This window comes from Rhincodon typus, chromosome 26 (genome assembly GCF_021869965.1).
Source record: "Rhincodon typus isolate 14 chromosome 26, sRhiTyp1.1, whole genome shotgun sequence".
NCBI classification, from domain to species: Eukaryota; Metazoa; Chordata; class Chondrichthyes; order Orectolobiformes; family Rhincodontidae; genus Rhincodon; species Rhincodon typus.
The window spans coordinates 19518461-19523501 of NC_063357.1; the positions used below are offsets into that span (position 1 = coordinate 19518461).

Sequence of the window (5041 nt, forward strand, 5' to 3'; positions counted from 1 at the left end):
CAGGAACAGAAGTCTTCCAGGAACAACAAGCAAGCTTTGTCCCTGCCCCAACTATCTCCCCCTCACTCCCTCCTGGAGTTAAAATTGGGTTCAAAACTCTTCCAATATAAGTATTAACTACACATTCTATAATCTAATTCACAAGTAAGGGATAATCTTAAAATAACAAAATATGGTATAGGGTCACCTCCAATCAAAATAATCACAACACTCTCTGGTGTTTTGCATATAAATAGCTGGAAATAACGAGCACATTATCTGCATATATATCCTGAACGATCCAAAACTTTTGGTGCCAGTTCTCCCAGATTTGGTAAAGTATCAATGTTGTACACAATCCTGTACTCTGCAGACACTTAAAATTTATCCACTCCTTTCCACTTCCCAGACCCCACACTACTTTCTTGTCTCATTGAAGTAAGATTGTCAATTTAGCGCTCATTCGTGCTGATTTATGGTCATTTTGTGCTGCCCAAAGACATCTCACAAAGGGTTCCTCAAACCAGCAGAGAAAAGATATTTGTCCTTACAGTCTTTGCCAAATTGCACAAACACCCTGAAGAGGAAAGACTGACAAATGCATTCATCATACCCTAATCAGCTTGGTTTCATATGTTTTACTTCACTTATAATCTATTCTCAAAGATTAGAAAATCTCATTCATTATTCTTATGTTGCCATCACTATATTTTGTTTAAGAAGTTATCAGTCGATGATTGTGTAATACTGCTATCATCACCAATGGATATATACCTGAATTTAACTCTCATTTAACTTCCTTCCTGGCTCATAAATCCACACCCAATTGCTGTCATGTTGAGTGTTACAAAGTTGTGAGAAATTCTTGTTTATGTATTAAGTGACTCACCTTTGTGTTACTGTGTGAAATTCACAGTGAATGACAATCCAGGCTTGAAATTTATTAAGTGCCTGACTATCATCATTGTGTACCAACCCACTCTTACCTCATGCCTAGAAAATGGACATATTGCTCATCCATTATCACCCCTTCACTCCTCTGCTCCACTGAAATGCATATCGTTTCATAACAATAAAAATTTATGACATTGCTCATAGATATTCTGATATTGTACATCGCATATAGTACGCTGCAGTATTCTGTTTGGAAGGTTATAATACCTTGACTCCTTTTACTGGAATGGTTAATAGTCTTTTGTTCACTGCTGGTTGATCAGGTTGTGCCAGTGCAGTCTGGGCATAGTGGCTTCAATTCAAAAGCTCTAACAACCGAACACTGCCTCTAGCCCACGATGGTGTTTATGTGCGAATGTGAGCACTTTATAAACGGGTGTACAAAGAACATTTTGCATAGCAGCAATCTATAGACTCCAGACAAAGCTGTGCTCACTGCCTGCAACTGATCATAAATGTGGTGAGAGAATCCTGCAAATAACACTGCTAATCTTGGTAACTGCTTTACATACCATTCGAGATAACCTAATACTGCAGCTGTATATCATTGGGAATGAGACCTCTGAAATTTGACTGTCTTACAGAAAACATCAATTTGATAAAAAGGTACTATTTTATACAATAAAGCTATTGCAAATAATCCCTTCACCCTTCAAACATCCAGCTGTATGCTACCTAAACCCCCAAACCAACCCTTCACCTTAAAACTTCACCTTAAGCCATTTTTGGAAAAAGTCATGTTATTCTAAGTTGGTGGTAATTTGAAACAGTAAAACCATTGACACTAGTCTAATCTATAAAGGGTGAAAAGTAGCTTAACTTTGCTTATTTTTTTGGAGTAAGTCCCAGCAGCACTGATAGTCAGATTCACTTGATTATTATTACAAAGACAGAAAATGATCTGTGACTAACTAAGCCTGTGTTGTTACATTTGTATATTTAAATAGAGCTGGGTGCCTAAGACCGCATCATGGTTTTATTTTGTTTCATTTCCTGAGATAATCAATGCATTTTATAAGAAACCAGTCTCATCTTGCATAAAATTTTCAACCATTATAAAACTAGCAGTAAATGAAAAGCATGCTTGAGCAAGACATGTTATGATTGAGTTGGCGATGTGTAGACAAAACTGTCCGTTTGCTGCCATGTAACATAAGTATGTATAAGAAGAGTCCAATATGTGGTAATGAATTGTGACAAGAGGCTGAAGATAAACAGGCCACCAGCTAGGCTTCTGGCACGTCTAAGTGCTACATTTATTCACCAAAAGTGCGGTAGAATGTATTTTCTTGGTTCCGTGCCAAAGACCCTCTGAGCCTCAGAGCTGTCTGCCTTTGTTTGGCTACAGCAAACATTCACATTAACAGCTGCTTGCAAATCAACGTGGTGACGGCTTTCATGCTGTACTGAGTAACCCACAATCTGTGAGCTGTTCAGCTGACCCCTTTCAGATCCATCTGCACACTTCTGCAAGAAAACATTACCAATGCACTACATCGGTTTGTCACCAAACAGACAGCTAGACAAAGTTCAAAAGATGTTGCCGTTGCATGAGGAAGGCGTGAAGATAAAGGGAAGGCAATAAATAATGATCAAAAACAAAATCCGTAAGAAGTGGGATGAGAAGAGAGGCCACCAGTGCCAATTGTACACTTTTCACAATTAGAGCGACAGCCCCCTTTTGTAAAATAAGCGGCTTTCTGTGTTCTGAACCTGGCAAAGGTCTTTTCTGTTAAACCCAGTGAGATGTAGTGATCCAATTTGCATCCAATCTCATCAGTGTATCACAAAAGCATCAGAAGATCATTTGTGTGCGATGTCATTGCTACAAATACAAACCTGTTCTTCTCCCTACCCCTTTCACAGGTTCGCTGGTCAATTCTAAGTTATTATAGTTGACTAAATTCAATCATTTCATGGTGTTACCCATTAATCATAGGCCAATCTGATCATGGGGCATGCTGCATGATGGCTGTCCATTTTTATACTTTAGATACACCATAGGTTTACTGACCCCACCAGAAACTCCCAGCAAGGAGTTGCATTTACTTGCAGAATTAATCAGAAAATCCCAAATCCTAACCCTGTTTAAAATAATCAGTGAAAAATCAGGAACTGTGGCTCCACTCCTTCAGTGAGTTGTGATGCTGACTGGGAATGTCTGGTCAGGGAATCAGCCTTCATATGCATTACATTCCCATGTATTATCAATCTGGCCTTTAAATACCTGCATTCATTCTGCACCTCTGGCTTCCTGGCCTTATATCATGTGCTCACGCCCAATCAAGAAGGTATTACTTTCTTAGTCAACTTAGTTCAAATTTGAAAATTACATTTCTCTGTTCTAGATCCAACTATTTGAGTGCTGTTCTTCGGAGGGTGAATGGGCCAAGTGGCCTACTTCCACACTGTAGAGATACTATGATTCTATGTTATTGTCAGAAAACTGAAAGAAAAGTATGGAGTAAAAATGTTTCGTGAGTGGGAGGGAGTAAGTGACTGTGATTGACAATATTGACAGCGCTTTGTATTGTTCTAGCACTGATCTGTGGGAACACGATTTAGGAGCTGAAACTTTAAATGGTGCATTATGGGTATCTGGGTAAAAATATTGAAATCAAATAGTACACGCAAATATACATATAAACCTACAAATTAGGAGCAGGGGGTGAGCACACTTATCCTCTCGAGCCTGCTCCGCCATTCAATAAGATCATGGCTGATCTATGATGTGGAGGTGCCATTGTTGGACTAACGTGGACAAAGTCAAAAATCACACGACACCAGGTTGAAATCCAACTGGTTTATTTGAAATCACTAGCTTTTGCAGTGCAGCCCCTTCATCAGGTGCACTGAGAGGAGATCTGATCTAATTACTCCACCCTCCTGTGCGCTCTCTTGCTTCATAAGAATCTGTCTTCTTCTGCATTAAAAATATCCATGCTGTTTTTACTACCTTTTAAGGAAGAGAACTCTGAAGACTCATTGCCCTCTGTGAGTAAATAATTCTTCTCATCTGTCTTAAATGGGCGACGCATTGTTTTCAAACAATGATCTTTTGTTAATAGCAAACATTTTTTCCATATCCTCCTTGTTAAGATCCGTCAGGATTTTATATGTTTCAATCAAGTTGCCTTTTACTCATCAGCATTGGTAATGCCATTGAATGCCAAGAGAAATGGTTGGATTCTCTCTTACTGGAGATGCTCATTGTCTGACACAGATGAAACTTGCCACTTACCAATCCAAGGTTATTGTCTAGGTCTCTTCTTGTGAGTTCTGGGAGTGTTTATTCATGCATCATATAACCCATATCAACCTTCATATACATTACATTGCAAATATTATTACCCTGATCTTAAAATACCTCCAATGATTCCCTATCTCTGGTCTCTTGGGCATATGCCAAATACTCAAAACCCTCATGCAGATGTTACTTTCTTCAGTTTGGTTATAAACAGATTAGTTCAAATTTTAAGATTATGTTTCCTTACTCCAGACCCTCCTGTTTGAAGGAAGACCCATCAATTCCTGTAGGCATAAACTGAGACTGTCACCACATGTTGTCATTTTAAGCATTATAAAAAGGTAACCTTTGACATCCTCCTGCAGGAGGTAACTCCACACCCCTTCATAGCTAAGTGCATTCATGACAGTTCCTGCCTGATTATTTCTGGCCTATCTCTGAGACATATTGGTGGAGTTCGGGAAGAAGGCACGGAAAATGTCAGAGAGGTTAAGTTTGGATGTAAAGGAAGCATGTATAAGGTGTTCAGCAGTGGCTGTGCTGAGTGAAGGGCAGAACCAGCCAATGATATGGCAACAAGGTGCAGGGCTGGACGAACACAGCAGGCCAAGCAGCATCATAGGAGCAGAGAGGCTGACGTTTCGGGCCTAGACCCTTCATCAGAAAAGGGGGAGGGGAAGGGGGTTTTGAAATAAATAGGGAGAGAGTGGGAGGCGGATAGAAGAGGGATAGAGGAGAGGATAGGTGGAGAGGAAACAAACAGGTCGAAGAGGCGGGGATGGGGCCAGGAAAGGTGAGTGTAGGTAGGGAGTTGGGAAGGGGATAGGTCAGTCCAGGGAGGACGGACAGGTCAAGGGGGCG

The 5041-nt window shown here is 40.2% G+C and overlaps 1 long non-coding RNA gene across 2 annotated transcripts in view; it reads left to right on the top strand.

The window, feature by feature from the left end:
• The first annotated feature begins 1362 nt into the window (after positions 1–1362).
• Positions 1363–5041, top strand: part of LOC125486148 — a 252531-nt gene continuing 248852 nt past the window's right edge. For both annotated transcript variants that reach the window (XR_007264831.1, XR_007264830.1), the window contains exon 1: positions 1363–1539. This is a non-coding gene — a long non-coding RNA (uncharacterized LOC125486148). The remainder of the gene's footprint in view (positions 1540–5041) is intronic.